The sequence below is a fragment of the Salvelinus namaycush genome, chromosome 30 (genome assembly GCF_016432855.1).
Source record: "Salvelinus namaycush isolate Seneca chromosome 30, SaNama_1.0, whole genome shotgun sequence".
Classification (NCBI taxonomy): domain Eukaryota; kingdom Metazoa; phylum Chordata; class Actinopteri; order Salmoniformes; family Salmonidae; genus Salvelinus; species Salvelinus namaycush.
Window position 1 is genome coordinate 20,228,074 of NC_052336.1, and position 22,633 is coordinate 20,250,706.

Sequence of the window (22,633 nt, forward strand, 5' to 3'; positions counted from 1 at the left end):
TTAAGTGAACTAGTTATCCGAGGGGGAGATCTGTAACAGACACAGTATTAAAGACTGAAGGTTGTGGGGGGTTGAGTGCATTTATGGAACAGAGATGGTTCCATGACCACACTCGTGTGATGAGTAACCTTGTCTGAGACCTGAAGAGTTGCATTGCATGCAGGTGACCCGCGTTCTGTCCCTGTTGGTCACACTTAAGAATCGTCCCATTGTTTTTGTCCGTATAATATCATTTCGCATACTTTCATTTGAGAAGAAAGCATGAGAAACTTGAGAAGAGAGCAAGTTGAGATCATTGATTCCATGCACCTGTTGATCTTTTGAGTTATGCATGGTCAATGTTAAATAATACATATCATCCTCCAGGTCTGTGGTGCAAACATATCTTCTAGCTGCTACAGTCCTACAAATACAGGAAATGACATCATTCGTATTCACTATTCTCAGTTAAGATGTCTCAAATAAAAAGATCCCCATCTAGTTTCAGGTCCATACCACAAATACACAAGTGTTGTGTCTTTGCTATGCCGGATTAAGTGATATGACATGCTATTTTATAAAATAATTTCTCTGCAATTAATATTACCTGATTAAACTAATCATGTAAATGTAATTAACTAGGAAATCGGGGCACCACGGAAGAATGTCTATAGAGCTGTTGTCTTCCGAATAAACTCTTAAAGACCTGGTAATCTTTTATATCAATAGCAGTCAATTGTTAATCGTCACCTTATTCAGTCTCATCTGAAAATCGTAAAATTCTTGGTTATCTTCACAAACCCTGGCTAACAAGTTGAATCAGCAATACAAATTTTGGTTTAATTATTTATTTACTAAATAATCACACAGAATTACATATACACAGGATAGATCATACATTGATTACTAATTATGTCATACAAGAAAACGTCCCTAGTGGACAGAACCGATATGACGGCTGGTTACACAAAGAAAGAGGGTTGGGTTTGAATGAAAGCGCGGGAAGACTAAGGAACAAAAGGATTGGGTCTCTATCGGACCTCATGAAGCTATGCTATCGTAAATACAGAATCGTATGCATTCTAAATAAGCGCCCATTTGGAAAAGGAAAATGCAGGAAATATTTACTCTGAGCTGCGCTTCGATTGATTGGTCGTAGATGGAAGGCTGGGTTGCCCAGCAGAGATCTCCCTTGTCCTTTGAAGAATATGTCTTGTGGTAGAACGAATACGTTGTAGTACCGTCGTCGTGTGGTAGAACGGATACGTTGTAGTACCCTGTCTTTCTGAAGAGATTGTCTGTCCTTTCCTAGCACACATTTACAGCTGCTGCTGCTAACTCGACGTCTAGGATGTATCACTTCTTTAGTGAATAAGAGTTCAAAGTTCATACCAGTTGCCATACTATAAGCTCATGCTATATTCTGGCTGGTATAGTCGAAATTCATCCTTCCAGCATGTGAATCATCACCTCCACGTTGAAATTCGCCCTTCTAAACGTATGGACATCAGTCCTCATGTCCCCGGGAACACAATGTTAATTTCGTTAGGTTGTAGTCGTTCAACCATTCGCAACCAGAGCTCACGCTGAGGTTGGCTTAGTTCTGTAGTTGATATTAGCCCTTTTAAACGTATGTACAGCAGTCCTCACATCATTCACAACCAATGTCTGTTCACATGGGCGGGGCCACTGAGTGAGCATAGTTCACTTATGAAAACAATTCTCTAATTTAGAAGCTAAAATTACATTTAATCTTTTCACAAATAGTTTCATATTTAAACATTTAAATTGCACAACAATTCCATGTGAATCTGATAACTAGAATGTGTAGACTTTCCAAGATACAGTTTATGTCATCCTATCATTAGTAATAATGTCTCAGACGACAACTGATCTGACATCATATCCTTTAAGTATCAACAGATAATTTCAACTGGTTGGATTACCAAAATATGCTTCTGTTCCCCACCCTTTTGATGTTAAGAAAGGGCTTTCTAAGAGTCCAATCTGTAGAGTAGAGAGAGAAAAGGGGGAAGGGTATTTATGGGTGTCATAAACCTCACCAACAGGGCAACGTCATGACACAAGGTAGAACGAGTCGACCAACAAGTGTTTCAACAAGACTTGAACACAATGATCATTTTCATCCTCATCCTGTGTGAGTATATTTATGAAAATTAACCTGATATTGATTTAGTTTTAATTGAATTCAAATGTATTTTCCATTTTGCTATTTAAATTAGTCTATGTTGTATTTTTTGAATGTATTTTCTCTTCTAAGGTGCCTTGTCAAGAGAGGCCATGGTCCAAACCACAGGCAGGTCAAAGTCCATTCATTATTGAAGATGATTGAATTCTCATTTAGATAATTACAATATGATACTCTACACATAAATTATTTACATATTGCAGATATTTTATGCCCCAAATACTTTTTATTTTCTCAAATATTAGCCAAGAAGATGTTTCCAGCAAAGATCTATAGGACTACTACAGGAACAATAATGGAGGGAAGTGACCTCGTGGTAAAATGTAGTACACATGGGGGCAAGGAAGACAAAGTGGCATATGTTTACTTGTGTATTAACGGGGTTGCAGTGGAACAGAAGAAAACTATACAAGAAGACACCTTTTTCACCATGAAAAGTGTTACTGGCCAACAGACTGGCAATTACAGCTGTGTGTTCTCTAAAACCCAGTATTCATTCTCTGAAGTGCAGGGAAAAGGAGATAATTATCTTTCCATCCAGGTGATGGGTAAGGATATTTTTACTGTCTGGATAGGTTATTGCTGTTAGACATTATTTGACACACACTAAGTGTACAAAACATTAGGAACACCTTCCTAGTATTGAGTTGCACACCCCTTTCCCTCAGAATAGCCTCACTTCGTCTGGGCATGGACTCTATAAGTTGTCGAAACATTCCACAGGGATGCTGGCCCATGTTGACTCCAATGCTTCCCACAGTTGTGTCAAGTTGCCTGGATGTCCTTTGGGTGGTGCACCATTCTTGATACACACGAGAAACTGTTGAGTGTGAAAAACTCAGCAGTGTTGCAGTTCTTGACTCACTCAAACCGGTGTGCCTGGCACCTACTACCATAACCCTTTCAAAGGCTCTTAAATATTTTGTATTGCCCATTCACCCTCTGAATGGCACACATACACAATCCATGTCTGAATTGTCACAAGGCTTAAAAATCCTTCTTTAACCTGTCTCCTCCCTTTCATCTACACTGATTGAAGTGGATTTAACAAGTGACATCAATGAGGGATCATAGTTTTCACCTGGATTCACCTGGTCAGTCTATGTCATGGAAAGAGCAGGTGTCCTTAATGTTTTGTACACTCAGTGTATATGGATATACTATCCCTTTCAATGTTTTTGATACAAGTATATTTCAATGTGGCTGCAAACGTATTTTACACCTTAACTGATTCCTGTCTCTTCCTGCTCATACAGACCGTATACTCCCTGCAGACATATCACTTGCAGGCTCAAGAACTGTGAGAAAGGGAGATGGTGTGGAGTTTAAGTGTACTATTTCAGACCCCAGTTTTCAAACAAAAAAGACCAGTGACTTAGTTCACGCTTACCTCTGCAAGTATGGCTCTGTTGTTCAGATCCAGGTGTTTGATGTAAAGCGCACGGAGGTAACCTTTACGATTAAAAGTTTTAATAAGAATGACGCAGGTAACTACAGTTGTGTGCTTGATCTGCAATCAAAAACCCTCAAAGATAAAGACAGAACATTATATGGAAATAATGCAGTATTTCTACAGGTTGATGGTAAGAATGTATGGTGTTTCTCTAAATACTTCTATATTGAAATAATATAGTCACTTCATACGTAACTAGTTGTGTTATTAGAAAGTCATTGTTGATGGTTCATGGTTGCAGTATGTTGTTACTATAGAAATGAGATGTATAACCACATGTCTGTTCTGCTTTCCAGTGTCCTGGAGTCACTTAATCACACTCGTGTTGTGCGCCTGTTTTCTTCTGATCTTATCACTGATAGTGGGCATACGGTGGCTGTTCATTAAACAAGGTCAGGCCATTTAACATGGACATTACTCTGGATATCCTGGTCTAATTCATATAGAATAATGTTTATCAAACTAATACATCCCATATCTGGATTGAATGAACTGTCTGGAGCTTTTCTAATATCATTGTTATGGTAGTTAACTTGAGGTTAACCAATAATGTTACATTTCATTTTTGTGCTACTGACTGGGGAGGGTGATGGTACGTGTGTTTTTTAAGCTCTCACCGATAAAACTATTGTTCTATTAACAAACATTTATTTCCCATTCTGGGATATTTCTTTGTTTTAGACGGAACATCAAATGTGGAGGAAAAATCCAGTTAGGAAAATCATGTATCTTTGACATTTTATTTTATTTTATGAAAATTCTGTCATTGTATCTATTTGTATTAGTTTCTTTGAATATAACTGTCACAGACTACATTCTGTATTTATACTGTAATGAAGCAATGGAGAAACACAAAGTTGTTAAATTACTTAAGTACAAAAGCAATAATGCAAAGTGTGCTGCATCTATATAAAGGTGTGTATGAATAAGATTAATATTTAACGGAATATGACAATCTAATAACCACAACCAATGTATAATACACTGTATCTTGTTTATTTGTCAGTGATGAATTTGCCTATGACAGTGTGGCCGGTAAGATAATATTTATTTAGTTTGGATAATGGTTAGCTGCATTAACTATGCTTTAAATTAAATATAAGTGTGTTTTAAAATTCTAACCATGCTGATAGTAAGTAAATGGTCATGAAATTTGTTTCAGTGCCTTGTGTTAAAACAGGAGTCTATATTTCTTATTTTAAAATATAATTGTAGTCTTCTTATCCCCCAAACAGGTGGGGAGGAGTACCAGGATGTGGGTGAGAAATGTTAAGATAATATGATGCTGCACAAACATTTACGAATTATGATGTCAATTAAAAATAGCTATGTTTTTTCATTCTTACATTTGCAACACTGGGTAAATGTAAATAAAAAAATATATAGATATTTTTAGCATCTTGAATAAAAAAAGGTTATTTAAATACATTGCTTTAATAAGAAAATTAGATATTTCATCTTCTAATCTCCCGAACATGTGATACAACATACCAACATTTGGGTGAGAAATGCTTAGATAATGACGTTTAAAAAAATGATGATAATAATGATAATTTAAAATTGAAATAGGTATGTTTTTCTGATACTGGGTAAATGGTCATGACTGAAATAATATGCCACGCCTTGAGTGAAAATAATGAACATCTTAACATCTTCTAATCAGGTGATGAAATTGGTACAAAACATGACATGGGTGAGAAATTCTTAGATATTATGAAGCTCCATAGAAATGCAATGATTATATTGTGACATTTACAGTACTGGGTAAATGGTGATGTAACTGACTTCAGGGCCTTGGGTGATTTTTTTTGCTAAATAACATGTTTTAATTAAATATATTTAACTTCCATCTTCTTATCTCCGAAACAGTGGATATCACGTACCAAGATATTCTGGTGAGCTGTGAGTTCCAAATGAGCTTTGACTAATGATAACTAATGATTATGTTGACTCTTGGTCATAGAGGCTTACAGGTCTACACTCAATTTCTTCCTCTTTTACTTTTCCACACCTTTTGTAATTTTATATTTCAGGTTGAAACACGGAACATTAAACACGTTATAGCACGTATTCGAGGTGAGTTCAATATTTTGAAATAGTAATAATAGTAAGTTAGGTGTACTTTTGGGGATTTCCATACGTCAGGCAGAACGAGTCAGGTTTTGTTTCACGGTATCTATCTGACCATGCAAAATATCTTGTCTCACTTTCTATGTCAATGGTGTAATTTCTGATGGTTAGACACGTAAGTAGTTTGCATAGGAAACCACAGATGCATTCAGTCACATTCTTGCTATTCTTTGTACTTCACATAAAGCAACCCAAGATAAGAATGGTTTACATCATGATCTGGGTATATATCCTCTGTGCAGAGAATACAGACTTGAGACCTTCTCCTCAGAGCTGCAGTGTATCTTGTGGCGTACACTCCCCAATTCCCCATTGCTTCTGTGATAAACCTATTTAATCATTGTCTTAATGTCATTGTCCCACCTCATCTTGGATGCTTTTATATCCTGAAAACTGAAATATTTCTGATATAAGAATGAACACACAGCTGTAATCTAATGTGACAAAGGATTTGTTGGACCGGATATAATATGTTGGGGACTTTTCATCCACAGATGCAGCAAATCAAGGCCCATATACAGAGGTTGTGTATGCCAAGTCATGCAAGAAGAAAAGACGTCATCAATACATGCCTTAATCATTATTAGATCTGCATTATTTCAAAGCAGTACTGCATGTGTACTTCATGGTTTACAGTATCTATAATTATGTATTTTATGTATTGTGTATTCAATGCGTGTCTTGTGTTGGACTACTCCCTGCATGTCCAAGTTGATGACGATGCCAAATTGTTTTGTGACCTGACATTTGCGGTGCATTGTATTATATCTTCAGTGGAAGTAATAAGCATTTTTTGGAGTCATTTTGAAGTACCACATGAAGTATTATTGCTGGATATACTATTGCATTCTCCCTCATAAAAAAATATTTTTCAATGTTCTCAAACTGGGAATGTGGTATACTTCTTTATTGGAACTGAAAACAAATGCAATCATTTTATAGGCACAGTTTCAGTTGGCACAGTAGTTTAGAATATCACCCTTGATAGCAAGGAAGACTGTGGGCTCACTTGGTCGAACCAATAATGTAAGGCTGTCACCCATTCTATAGTCCCCCTCTAAAACATGCAAGGATACATTGTAGTTTAAAATAAGCCATTCTTAAATATGTGAATCTTACAGACAGTTTTTTGTTTTTTTACTTTTATGCAACTTAAAAGCCCAGTGATAAATAATACATACATTAACATATGGCTTTATATTTGCATATTCACTGATGTACCACATAGACATAGTCCAACTGCAACCTACGGACAATTATATCAGGAAATTAGACTGGCACTGCAAGGCTAATCATTAATTACACGGTATCAGACACATTTCAATGTTGCTGATGTGCACACCGTAAACAATGAAGATGAGGTCAGAGGACTGATGTGTTTCTTCAAAATGAGCTGCCTAGGACTAGGCCTCAGCTCTGTGATGAAACTTTGCATGAAGGTTAGACGCTTCTAATTTGGTTCTATACAGTTTCCCATAATTCACATAGCTACATGGTTATAGACACAGTATGTTATGTGTGAAAACATCACAACAGGCTGAAGATCACACCATGAGTCCTATCTTATTCATAATATGTGAGTATTTTCACAGTATTGATCAAGGTAAAGCATACATTTGGTCTAATTTTATTGTCAATATTCAACCTGGGTGTACCAACTGTTATCTCTATTTGTTTCTAAATGCAGCTTTACTGGTTAACTTGGCAGAGACAGGTACACTTACATCATTTAATTCTAAAACACAAATAGTCAAATCTGTCATTTTATTAGCTAATGTCTGAGAAGATTCATTGTGAACATTGGAACTTGTGAGACTTACATTTTTATTCATAAATTGTATTTTTCACTCTTCAATGGTAAAGCTAATATCTACCCAGCAAAGCTCTTTGGAGCTGGTACCCACGTGAGAGAAGGAAAGACTGTTGATGTGAAGTGCAGCACTACAGGCACCAGAAAACCGTTGAGCAAGGTCTATGTTTACCTTTGCAAGAATGGAAGTGGAATGAGAGTAAGAGAGCTGGAGAAAGGTGAAGATGACACCATTTTCACCATCAAGGATGTTGAACGAGAGGACTCAGGCATGTACAGCTGTGTGTACACCATAGAAAAACTAAAACTCAGTCAAGTGAACGCAACAGGTGTCAATCTAGTCATCATTCAGGTCTACAAGGATGGAGAAGGTAGGACATACTTTGTATTGTATATGGATGGATAATCAATTGTTAATATTGACTATATGGCAAGTTCTGTGTAAATATGTACATGTCTATCTGTTCTGCACTTCAGAAGAGGTTCATCAAGAGGTCCATGAAGAGGCTGAACGTGATGTGAGACTGGTCAATGTAATCCGATTGATAAGTTCAGTTGTTGTGGTGATACTTCTTTTGACTGTAATGTATGCTAGTTACTACTGCCCAAACATATAATGATATGTTTCCTGGATGACATACAGTACAATAGTGATGCACTGACAGTATAAAAATACATTTTCTTGATAATTCTTACATGTAATCTACAGTAGGCCTAAATCTCCCTGTGCTTCTCACTCATGACACAATTATAATGAATGTTCATTGAACCTACTAGACTAGGTTGTTATCGATATCAATCAGGCCTTTGATTTTGTGGTTGGGGTGGTTGTGGGTAAAATGTTCAATAAACTGTACATAATTTAATTTATTTTGTTAAATGAATGTATGGTGGCAGTGTAACGGCTTTCCTCCTCCTCTTCATCCGAAGAGGAGGAGCAGGGATTGAACCAAAATGCAGCGTTGGAATATGACATACTGATTTATTGAACAAGACGAAAAAACACGAAAAACACTTTAACAAACTACCAAACAACAAACGACGTAGACGCACCTGAACATAAGAACTTACATATAACGAAGAACGCATGAAACAGGAACAGACTACATAAACCGAACAAACGAACAAACAAACCGAAAACAGTCCCGTGTGGCGCAACGTACACAGACACAGGAGACAACCACCCACAACAAACAATGTGAAAACACCTACCTTAATATGGCTCTCAATCAGAGGAAATGAAAACCACCTGCCTCTAATTGAGAGCCATATCAGGTCACCCTTAAACAAACATAGAAACACATAACATAGACTACCCACCCAAACTCACGCCCTGACCGTCAAACACATACAAAATAACAGAAAACCGGTCAGGAACGTGACAGGCAGGCAAGTAATAAATATTGTATATTTAATTATAAATCTTCCTGCTGTCTGTGTTTTGAGTCATGCAGACCAGAAAGTCACACAATTTAAGATACTTTTAGGGTAGAGAGTTATCTAATGTTTAAACAAAATTTTAACACCATGATCATGTTCGTCTTTATCCTGTGTGAGTATATTTCAAATAATGAACCTATTTTATCATATTTTTGTAACAATATTAAATTTCAATTTGTTTCACGTTTTGCATGTATTCCTTGTCAAGAGGCCATAGCTCAAACAAAAGGTATGTCAATGTTGTTTCATTAACGTTGTTATCGTTAACCAAAAAAGTTGTAGTATGTTTATGACATTTTTGAAGATTGAATTCGAATTTAAAGGTGCTACACAAGTTTTTTGTTGTTCAATTTTTGTATTTTAATTTCAGAAAATATTCATAATATATCTGTAGTAATAGTGGAATGATAGTGTTTCACAGTATTACTTACCCACTAGTGTTGTGATTGGCTGTGATATTCGCCTATTGATTTTGTTCTTCCGTCTGTAAGGCCCAGCACATCACCGGGAGCAAGCTTCCTGTCATCCAGGACCTTTATACCAGGCGGTGTCAGTGGAATGCCCTATTTATTGTCAAAGACTCCATCCACCCTAGTCATAGCCTGTTCTCTTTGCTACCGCATGGCAAGCAGTACCGGAGCGCCAAGTCTAGGTCCAAGAGGCTTCTAAACAGCTTCTACCCCCAAGCAATAAGACTCCTGAACAGCTAATCAAATGGCTACCCAGAATATTTGCACCCCCCAATACCTTGTAGAGCCACCTTTTGCAGCAATTACAGCTGCAAGTATCTTGGGGTATGTCTCTATAAGCTTGACACATCTAGCCACTGGGATTTTGGAATGATATTTTCAATATAATATGGAACACAAAAGTACTGTATATGCATGTTCTATGTGCCAACTACTTTTCCTTTTTTCAAATATTAGTTAAAGGCACAGTCAACTTAGTGTATTCTAAACTTCTGACACACTGGAATTGTAATACAGTGAATTATAAGTGAAATAATCTGTCTGTAAACAATTGTTGGAAAATTTACTTGTGTCATGCACAAAGGAGATGTCCTAACCGACTTGCCAAAAAATATAGTTTGTTAACAAGAAATTTGTGGAGTGGTTGAAAGACGAGTTTTAATGACTCCAACAACCTAAGTGTATGTATACCTCCGACTTCAACTGTACATGTAGTGGCGATTTCCTATGAAAAGCCACTAGCACAGGAGAGAGCTGACCAGAACACGTCCACAAAAATCAGCTTTCCAAACGTTTCTCTTTTTGGGTGAAGTTCGCATCTATTGCATATGTAAGTATAAATAGCTTTGGATTTCCAAAGTACTATTATTAGAGCCCCCCCCCAGAGAATAGAAATTACCAGCCACTCTTACCTCTGCAAGAACGGCTCTGCTGTTCAGATGGAGGAGTTTGATGTTAATAGGATGGGGGCAACTTTTACGATTAAAAGTGTTATTAACAATGACACAGGCAACTACAGTTGTGTGCTTGATCTGCAATCAAAACCCCTGGAAAATACAGACAGGAAATGATATGGAAATAATTCAGCCTTTCTTCAGGTTAATGGTGAGAATGTATAGCTTAAAACGTTGGAAAACACTTTTTATTCATAGTCACTATATGAAAGGAAGAGGTCAGGAGACCAAAGAAATTGACAAAAAATGGGAATTCATCCATCTACTCTGTATTTCAGAGGCTGCACATGTGAGACTTGTCAATGTAGTCCGATTGATAAGTTCAACTGTTGTGGTCGTACTTCTACTGACTGTAGTGGCTGTTAGTTACTACTGTCCAAACATGGTGAGTTCAATGTCTTGAAATATGGGACACTGGGAACTTTGGTATAGTTTGGGGATTTTCACAAAAGTCAGGTAGTAAGTTTGAAGTTTCTCTGTTGGGGGTGTTATTTCTGATCATGAGAGGTGCAAGAGGCCGTTTGCATAGAAAACCTGTCCAGATGTAGACCTATTCAGTCACATTCCTATTTTTAGCCATGAGCTCTGTCTCACAGTATTTCACACGCTTTGCTGTTTACAGCGAAGCACTGAAGTTAAAATGTATAATGATGAACACAGGAATATAAATAAGACTTGGGGTCTCTCCAAACATAGCTTCCATCTACATGTAAAGTCACAATGAAGATTATGAACCTGACATTTTCTGTGGTTTTTGTTCTCAGACGCAGCAACTCAAGGGCCTTAAGCAGAAGCCGTGTATCAGACCACACACATAGACAGGATGTTGTCAGTACATTTAATAACAGCAAACTGCAATCTTTTGTCAAGCCATACATGTGGACTGTTTATCTTGCATTGTGCAAGTGTATAATATCTGTCTTGTCTACTCACTCCTTGCATGCTGTAGTGTAATGTAGTGAACATTATTGTTAAGTCCACATTATTGTCAAGTCCACATTTTCATTATGTTGATAACTGATACACTCAGCATTCCATTTCATGTTTTACTCATGCACTAGTTGAGCTATTGAGCTAGTGAATAACAATGTATGGATCCCTGCAATGGTTTCAGTAAAGTTCAAAGGATATCAAATGCCCGACCTCCATTCCTATAATCATAAGACATACAACATAAATAGAGACGTTACATATGCTCTCTTGCAAACTCTAGTTGATATGATTGCCTATTTTTGTGGACTTCATTTTGTGAAGTAGTGGAACTTGAATGAGAGTTCTGAAAGGGATGAAAACATTTTCTTGAGTACTACATACTACAGTATCATTGTTGGATACTATTGTTGGAAATGTTTCTATTCATTATAAATGTGTTGGTGTGAGCTTTTTATAAGCTCAGTATCATAGGCCTGTGGAGTTTGGAACCCAGCATTTGAAAGTTAATAGGAAGACTGTGTGTTACACATTGCAAAAAGGTCTAATGTAACACTGTCACGCCTGCTCCTGCTCTCCCTCTCTGGCACTCAAGGGCGCCAGACGGCTTTCATTACGTACACCTGTCACCATCATTACGCGCAGCTGCGCATCATTGGACTCACCTGGACTCCATTACCTTGTTGATTGCCACTCCTATATCTGTCTATGTCTTTGGTTAGATCCCTGTGTCAGCATTAATGTCGTTGTGTGTTCCTGTCCAGATGCTGTCCTGTCCTCTTCCATGTCCGTGGTTAATTAAATGTTCACTCCCTGTACCTGCTTCTCATCCCCAGCATTGTTCCTTACAGTCACTTCCCATCACTTACAAAGCCCTAGCTAAAACAGACTCAAAGATCGAATGTTGTTGAAAAAAATAAAATCCACTTCAGTAGATACCAACCTACACCATTAGTCACTACATATGAATCCCACAGCCTCTAGTCTCTAACTGTAATGATACAGTTATCAAGGTGACGGAGTACTAGAAAGTCAAAGAAGATGATAAAGTAGTAACCCATAGTAACTGATTGAACAAATACATGTTTGGGTTGCATTGTAATCAGAACATCATATTATAGAAATTGTCCAAGTCACTGCTTCCTAAATGCTGCTGCATTAGCGATCATTTACCATACATTTTGCTGTTGTTAAATTCATCACAATAAATGCATGTGGCACACAGGTTCTCTCTTAAAGATGGATAGCCATTGTAATATATTATTTTCATGATCTCTTTTCTACTGATTATGTGTGTGTAAACAATCACATCGTTTATAATAAGCAGTCGTGCTGCGTCCAGCCATCTCACTCAATGTATTACCTGGTGTTCATCAGAAAGGTGTGTGGTAGTTGGGAGAGAACTCAAAGGTACAGTAATACCTAAGTACAGGTGCTTGTTATGGTGAATCAAAAAGAAGTAACAACTAGGTAATTATTATGTAACTACTAGATGAAATTAACTAAGACATTTGACTATGTATGTCTTTAATATAAGCAGGGCGAAGTGGGCCATTGGATCTCTGTGATGCAACCTCTCATCGTGATCAAAGAAGCTTCTAATAGGCCCCTATTGTTTCCCAGATATTCACACTCAAAAACTGTACATGATGATACCTACCTACCTCCTCAGTCTTTTATAGTGTCAGATAGGCCTAGAAATCACAAAAGGCTTCAAGTCACATCATGGGTTCCATCTTTCTTATGATATGTGAGTATCTTTACAAATGCAGATTAGTGTAAGCAAATGGTCTCAAAATGATCCATACATGCAGTACGTACTAATAGTTGTATGTTTATCTATTTTTATTAGGACTGCCTGTTTCGTAAATCTCCCATTATTTCTACACAGTCACAGTAACAGCAGCTGGTGGGAGGAGCTATAGGAGGATGGGCTCATTGTAAAGACGGGAATGGAAAGAATGGAACGATATCAAACACATCAAACACATGGAAAACACGTTTGACTCTGTTCCGTCTACGCCATTCTAGCCATTACAACGAGCCTGTACTCCTATAGCTCCTCCACCAGCCTCCTCTGGTTAACAATGACTATTCCTCTGGCCGATTATATACTTTATACTTCCATTGAAGTAAGATTTGTGGTCATACTTCTGCTGACTGTGGTGGCTGTTAGTTCCTGCTGTTCAAAAAGAGGTAATTATGATGATTAATGTCTCTTTTCTGGATGACATACAGTAGTGATCTACTGACAGATAACAACTTTTGGTAACCCTTCTTGTGAATACTCTCTTCATAATGCATTACAAACACACGTACACTGAGTGTACAAAACATTAAGAACACCTTTCCATGACATCGACTGACCAGGTGAATCCAGGTGAAAGCTATGATCCCTTATACTTGTCACTTGTTAAATCCACTTAGATGTTCTTAACTGACCTGCCTAGTTAAATGAAGGGGAGGAGACTGGTTAAATATGTTTTTTTTAAGCCTTGAGACATGGATTGTGTATGTATGCCATTCAGAGGGTGAATGGGCAAGACAAAAGATTTAAGAGCCTTTGAATGTGATATGGTAGTAGGTGCCAGGCGCTCTGGTTTGTGTCAAGAGCTGCAACGCTGCTGTGGTTTTCCACATTCAACAGTTTGCTGTGTGTATCAATGGTCCACCACCTGAAGGACACCCAGCCAACTTGACAACTGTGGGAAGCAATTTGAGTCAACATTGGCCAGCATCCCTGTGGAAAGCTTTCGATACCTTGTGCATGCCCCAACGAATTGAGGCTGTTCTGAGGGCAAAAGGGGGTGCAACTCAATATTAGGAAGGTGTTCATAATGTTAGGTATACTCAGTGTATAATGCCTTATGAGACATGCATAACACATTATAATTGCATGAGCTAATAATTGCTCTTAAATATAACTACATTCATGAAGCATTAAACACTAGTTTTACTGTACTCCTCACAAATGGCATCATTGTATTGAACCTACAACAAGGGATTATGCTGTTACATTTTAGTGGGATATAAATTATCAATAGGCTTTTATTTGTCTTTTGGCAAAAAGTTATTAACACGCTAAGATATGTGTTAATATATTGTAGAGAAAAGAGCCAAGCAGCGAGTGCCCAAGGAAGATACTTGAGGTAAGCCTAATAACAGTCTATTATCGTCTCCTTACTAATGTTGAACAAGAGATATTGAACCAATGGACCTTGTTTCATTTTCACAGGCACTGAAGCTAAAAAGGACTACTACAGTACGTACTGTAATCTGCCAACCTGGTCCAATGGTACAATATGACGGTGACCCCAAGGGGCAAATTAGCTTTACAGGGCCAGCCTTTTGTCAAGAAAATGTGGGAAATGAATGAGCAACCTACAATCAATAACCAATGTTACTTTGCTCAATGGTTATTTATAGTACTGTTTTTAGCATTAATTGCTATAAGTTTGTTGTAACATTACCTGATGCTATGGGGTAGTGACATTCACTATGAAGGAATTAATTCAGAATATATTGACAGAATGCTTAAGAATGTATAGATTGTTTATTGGTATAATTAAGAAATAAGGCATGGGGGGGGTGTGGTTTATGTCCAATATACCACGGCTATGGGCTGTTCTTATGGATACCATATAGCCATATATCACAAACCCCAGAGGTGACTTATTTCTATTATAAACTGGTTACCAATGTAATTAGAGCAGTAAAAATAAATGTTTTCTCATAGCCGTTGTATACGGTCTGATATATCACGGCCTCTCAGCCAATGAGCATTCAGCGCTGGAACCACACAGTTTATAATACATCTTAAGATTCAAGAGTATAATGCGTTTTTTTGTATATTGAAGGAAAACTCTACCCAAAAACGATCTTTTGGCATTTGTTTTATTAGTCCATTGTTGATATAGTCCCAAAATGTTTTGCATGTCATCAATCAAGTTTTGAAGATAAGGGCCAGATATCTGTATTTTTTAAGTTATATATGATACATTTTGCATCATATAATGCCAAATGCAGCATCTGATACAAAATGCATCATACAGGCCAGATTTCTGTATTTTGAAAGTAACATATCTTTAAAACGTCATTGCTGACATGCAAAACATTTTTGGACTATGTCAACAACGGACTAATGAATATAGTTTTTGAGTGGAGTTTTTCTATAATAGCCATTTATTTCACCAAGATTTTGTCTATGCAAAGATACATGCACAGTTCTTCTCTTATTTGTCTTTTGTCATTTACAGTATAGCTACATGTGAAACTGTATCAGTTAGCCATATAGCACTATGAATATAACAGAACCTCTTCATTTCTCTAATGACACGCCTACTCTTGAAACTGAACGTATAAGGGATTGAACACTTTGTTACAAAGGTATGGCTGAATCCATTCTCAGTATATGAGGAACGTTATCAGCTATAGTCCGTTTTTTTATTCGTACAATGTGTGGTTACTGTTGTGAGTCTACATGTGTGAGGCACATCAACATTGTATTTCTCTGAAACCAAACCTTTACACAATGTCTCAGCCAATACATCATGGCAGCATTAGGACTCACATGGCTTGTGACCTGTGAGTATGTTCTACTTGTCTAGTGATAGAAATGATCAAGAGCAACATTTCTTTAAATTATCTATGTTTCTAGTATCTTACAAAGTCATCTACATTATAGAGAAACAGTACTTAATCAAGTATTCTTGTTCCAAGTAGTCACAGCATCCAAACTTGCCAAATCTGAATACACAGGAAAAGTATTTCTGTTTAAAAATATAGTATCTACATTATATACAGTACTCAAACAAAAAACAACATTTTATTCAAACAAACAGTTGTTTATCATTCACTTATTCTTGGAAGTTATCCACTTATTGAGTATCCTGATCTATGCAGATACCTACCCTGCAAGGCTCTTTGTCACAACATTCATGGTGAGAGAAGGGGGTAACATAGATTTTAAATGTAGCACTGTCGGCCTGGAACAACACTGGGTCGAGGTTCAGGTTTACCTTTGTAAGAATGGAGATGGGATAAGAATGACTGTTCTGTAAGAAGCTGAAGATGACACCAGTTTCACCATGAAGGATGTTACAGAAGAAGCCTCCGGCACCTACAGCTGTGTGTACACCAGAGATAACCTTCTACCAGATCAAGTGAAGTCAACAGGAGAGAATTTACTAATCATCCAGGTCTATGGGGAAGAATGTAAGCTTTTGTTAATGTGTGTGTATGTTTGTAATGATTAGAAATAATGGTGAGTGGATTGCTGTGCATATTCAGAATTTATCAATTAGATGTCTGGTTGAGTATTTTTTCTTCAGACACAAAAATACAGCATATACTATTAAACCACAAATTACATTCTTGATACTAAATCAGCTTACACTTATGGGCAAATTTTTAGTTACACTTGTCACGTGGGCATGAATGATTTGGTAGACAGGCGCAGGAATGCGTAATAGGGGTTTTATTCAGGCCAAATTACGGCGTGCAGTGTAAAGGCACGGGGACAAGGCCAAACACGTAACAAAACGCAGGGTTGAAACACAAACAAAAAAGTGAGGAGTACCTCGAATAAATAACAGAAGCGCACGATGATTATCACACGGGCCGAAAGGGCACGAAAGCCCAGAACACACAGCACAGGTACTCACACGACCATAGGACATAGTAACAATAATCAACACCACTATGGTGAACAAAGGGGACATATATATAAATACGATCAGTGGGAATAGGGGCCAGGTGTGCACAATGAAAGTTCCAGGGGGTTCCGTGACACCACTTAAATTAAATATTCTGCTTTTTCTTTTTTACGTAGAAGTTACGGTTCACCCCTTATTTAGTATTTTGTTTCATGCAGAGATCAACCCCACAAAGCTCTATGGACCACCTAATGTGAGTGAAGGGGGGACTGTAGATTTTAAATGTAGCACTGCTGGCGTCAGAGGACCTGAGGACAAGGTTCATGTTGACCTTTGCAAGAATGGAGTTGGGATAAGAATTGCGGCGCTGGAGAAAGGTGAAGATGATGCTATTTTCACCAATAAAGATGTTACAAGAGAAGACTCAGGCAACTACAGCTGTGTATACACCAGAAATAAACTCATACCCAGTCAGGTGAACTCAACAGGGGAGAATTATCTTGTCTTTCAGGTCTATGGAGATGTGGAAGGTAAGATTCTGACAATGTTTGTGTATATTGTATAATGTACACTACAGTTCAAAATTTTGGGGTCACTTAGAAATGTCCTTGTTTTTGAAAGAAAATAAAAAATTTGTCCTTTAAAATAACATCAAACTGATCAGAAATACAGTGTAAAGGCGATTCCGTGATGCAGGCCTTCTAGGCAGAGTTCCTCTGTGTTCTTTTGCCCATCTTAATATTTTATTTTTATTGGCCAGTCTGAGATAAGGCTTTTTCTTTGCAACTGTTGACGTTGAGACTGGTGTACTATTTAATGAAGCTGCCAGTTGAGGACTTGTGAGGCGTCTGTTTCTCAAAGTAGACACTCTAATGTACTTGTCCTCTTGCTCAGGCCTCCCACTCCTCTTTCTATTCTGGTTAGAGACAGTTTGCGTTGTTCTGTGAAGGGAGTAGTACACAGCGTTCTACAAGATCTTCAGTTTCTTGGCAATTTCTCGCATGGAATAGCCTTCATTTCTCAGAACAAGAATAGACTGACGAGTTTCAGAAGAAAGTTCTTTGTTTCTAGCCATTTTAGGCTGTAATCGAACCCACAAATGCTGATGCTCCAGATACTCAACTAGTCTAAAGAAGTCTAGTTTCATTGCTTCTTTAATCAAGACAACAGTTTTCAGCTTTGGTAACATAATTGCAAAAGGGTTTTCTAATGATCAATTAGCCTTTTAAAACGATAAACTTGGATTATCTAACACAACGTGCTATGGGAACACAGGAGTGATGGTTGCTGATAATGGGCCTCTGTACGCCTATGTAGATATTCCAATAAAAATCAGCCGTTTCGAGCTACAATAGTCATTTACAACATTAACAATGTCTACACTGTATTTCTGATCAATTTGGTGTATTTTAATTGACCAAAATGTGCTTTTCTTTCAAAAACAAGGACATTTCTAAGTGACCCCAAACTTTTGAACGGTAGTGTATGTTTGTGTTGATTAAATTAGATTGCTATACTATTATATTTGTCAATTCAGATTTTATTTTGCCAATATATTGCTTTGTACAAAAGGGCTATATGTACTCTGATACCATTGTTTTACATTAGACAGAGCGTCAATTCTGCCTGCACTGATCTGTCTTGTATCTCACAAAGAGTAATGGGATTGATCAAAAGTACTGTAGTTCAGCTACAATGTGCTGTCTAACATTCAAAAATATTATCTAGGTGACATCGTCTGCTGAATCCCATTTCTGCCTCATAACAGTCTGAATTAAAGATAAAACAATCATTCCGTAATTTTGGAGTGTTTGGGTGAGGAAGTCTTAGTCGCCCCATTTTCCATCTAGCTAAGGATTTGTGTGCTTCAAAAAGCAGTATTTCTCAAGTTTGACAATAAAGCTAACATAAATAGGCCAGCAGCATACCACAACGCATCCCACTGCTGGCTTGCTTCTGAAGCTAAGCAGGGTTGGTCCTGGTCAGCCTCTAGATGGGAGACCAGATGCTGCTGAAGGTGGTGTTGGAGGGCTAGTAAGAGACACCATTTCCTAGGTTAAATGTTTTTTCTCCCAATTCCCCAGAGCAGTGATTGGGGACAATGCCCTGTGAAGGGGGCTGTCTTTCGGATGGGACATTAACAAGAATTTAAGCTTTCTACCGATATCAGATATGTCTATGTCCTGGGAAATGTTCTTGTTACTTACAACCTCCTGCTAATCACATTAGCCTACATTAGCTCAACCGTCCCACAGGGGACCACCAATCCTGAACATTAAAGTTCCATGGGAACTTTAGTGAACACAGATTCAGGACACCCATTTAACCCTTGTGTCCTGTCGAAAATCCCAATCTGGCCTTCCTACCATCATGGCCACCTAATCATCCCCAGCTTACAATTGGCTCATTCATCCCCCCTCCTCTCCCCTGTAACTATTCCCAAGGTTTTTTCTGTAAATGAGAATGTGTTCTCAGTCAACTTACCTGGTAAAATAAGGGTAAAAAATAAATAAATAATAAGGTGTCCAACATTAGCAGCCTGCTCGTGCTAGCTGAGCCAGTCAGTGAAATGATGCTGCAAACCAACCAGCTACCTGCTTAGTGCTGCACACACAATGTTGAATGCTTTCAACAAAAGCTAGCTAACTAGCAAGCTACTGTAGTAGAGCTAATTCTAAAATTATTCAGAGTTTTCATGAAGCAGCTGTTCTGCCGTGAGTCATTGAGTAGCCTTCAGTCCCGAGTAAGCCGTGATCACAATGACAAACTATTAAATCACCGTCACAACTTTTGTAATAAAATAATGTGGAACTATGTTTTCATTATTTGAATGGTGGATGCTCAATATTTGAATTTGAATATGAGTTCCACATCCTACAAGACAGATTGATTGAGGGACAAGCGTCGCATAGAAGTGACACAATCTGACACAAGACAATGCTCTGATACAGCATCAAGTGAAACACCAGAGTCTAATATATCAATGGTCTTTACAGAGGGGCCAGAGAGTGGAGAAGAAGTTGGGGAAGCATATGGAGTTGAACATGTGAGACTGGTCAATGTAATCCGATTGATAAATTCAGCTGTTGTGGTCATACTTCTACTGACTGTAATGCACTGACAGATACATATTTTTTTTGAGAAATATGTGGTTGTACCATATAAAATACATGTTTTACTGTACTTACCACATATGGAGCATTTGTAAGTCAACCTATAAATGGCTATGTATTTAAAACTGTTACTTCTACAGTGGGATACATAAAGTTCCAGATGGTTGCACACACAGTCAATTGAATCTCTGATTGGTAGGATGGGTGATAGGTGAAATGTTCAATAAACTATACAAATTGAGAATGTAATCATATCAACTGTATTTAACTTTTAATTTGTCAAATTGATTTACTGTTTGGAATGTGGAATATGGAATTTTAGTTAACAAATCTGTTAACAGTGAAGTTTATCAACATATAATAATTGTTCATTGGCGTAAAATGAACAGCTTAGTAACATAAGATATTTGTTTATATGTTGAAATTGTAGATTAGTCCACTAGCAGTTCTGCAAGGAAAACCTGTACATTCTACAGTAAATGTGATATTTATTAAATAAACCAATTTGTAAAGTTCTACATGTTTCTGATGATTTCATTTGATAACATTATGGGCCTGTATGTACCAGACTGTCTTCATTAATGGCACTCCTCTTCAACATAAATGTGTGAACACTGGCGTAGTGGAAACCTCGGCAGCACCCGTAAGGTGGGGGGCCCACGAGCTCTGGGGGCCCATGCGCCCTTCATCTCACACCTATGTCTAAATTGTATTACTTTTTAAAATATTTTTTTTTTAACAGTAACCCTCCTTTTTCATTTCCACATGTAGCAAGAGAAGTGTTTGTGTTGTGTTGTCCAGTCTACATGTTAGTAGGTGAGTCAGACAGGCAATATAGTTTTCATGCCTCGAATTAGTCTATTTCTCAGCGACGCCGGCGGCATCAGGCCACTATTGGGTGTCAAGTTAAAAAATGTTACGTGAATTAGGTTGTACTCAGATGGAGAGTGATAAACAAAAGACAAGACCAGGTGTTAGTGGCCGTGCGTGGGTAAAATTACCGGGGAAGCCAAACATGTTGACTCACCCTCCTTGTAGAGAAACGCCAATGCCATCCTCCTCTTTCATGTTCCCTAAACAGTCTTTGACTCTGTCATACAGTCCTCGCTTTTAGTTTTAGTTGTCCTTGGCTACCTGACTAAAATGCTTGCTCGCTAGCTTAACTTTCTTTCATGGGCAACGATGCGCCAGGCCAGCTAGTTAATATTAGCATACTACATCTACTGTAGCTACATGTTGAACTTCTATCCTCTCAGGCCAAGGGCACAATGTATGAATTTATGGTTGGTTCAACGTTTAAAACGTTTAAATCATTGGCTACATTTTCAAACAAAGTCAACAACGCAGCCACTGCTAGCCAGCCTACTTCACCAGCCAGCAGTACTATATCATTTTAGTCAATAAGATTTTATTTTTTTTGCAACGTAAGCTTAACTTTCTGAACATTCGAGACGTGTAGTCCACTTGTCATTCTAATCTCCTTTGCATTAGCGTAGCCTCTTCTGTAGCCTGTCAACTATGTGTCTGTCTATCCCTCTTCTCTCCTCTCTGCACAGACCATACAAACGCTTCACACCGCGTGGCCGCCGCTACTCTAACCTGGTGGTCCCAGCGCGCACGACCCACGTGGAGTTCCAGGTCTCCGGCAGCCTCTGGAACTGCCGATCTGCGGCCAACAAGGCAGAGTTCATCTCAGCCTATGCGTCCCTCCAGTCCCTCGACTTCTTGGCACTGACGGAAACATGGATTACCACTGATAACACTGCTACTCCTACTGCTCTCTCCTCGTCTGCCCACGTGTTCTCGCACACCCCGAGAGCTTCTGGTCAGCGGGGTGGTGGCACTGGGATCCTCATCTCTCCCAAGTGGACATTCTCTCTTTCTCCCCTGACCCATCTGTCTATCGCCTCCTTTGAATTCCATGCTGTCACAGTTACCAGCCCTTTCAAGCTTAACATCCTTATCATTTATCGCCCTCCAGGTTCCCTTGGAGAGTTCATCGATGAGCTTGACGCCCTGATAAGTTCCTTTCCTGAGGATGGCTCACCTCTCACAGTTCTGGGTGACTTTAACCTCCCCACGTCTACCTTTGACTCATTCCTCTCTGCCTCCTTCTTTCCACTCCTCTCCTCTTTTGACCTCACCCTCTCACCTTCCCCCCCTACTCACAAGGCAGGCAATACGCTTGACCTCATCTTTACTAGATGCTGTTCTTCCACTAATCTCACTGCAACTCCCCTCCAAGTCTCCGACCACTACCTTGTATCCTTTTCCCTCTCGCTCTCATCCAACACTTCCCACACTGCCCCTACTCGGATGGTATCGCGCCGTCCCAACCTTCGCTCTCTCTCCCCCGCTACTCTCTCCTCTTCCATCCTATCATCTCTTCCCTCTGCTCAAACCTTCTCCAACCTATCTCCTGATTCTGCCTCCTCAACCCTCCTCTCCTCCCTTTCTGCATCCTTTGACTCTCTATGTCCCCTATCCTCCAG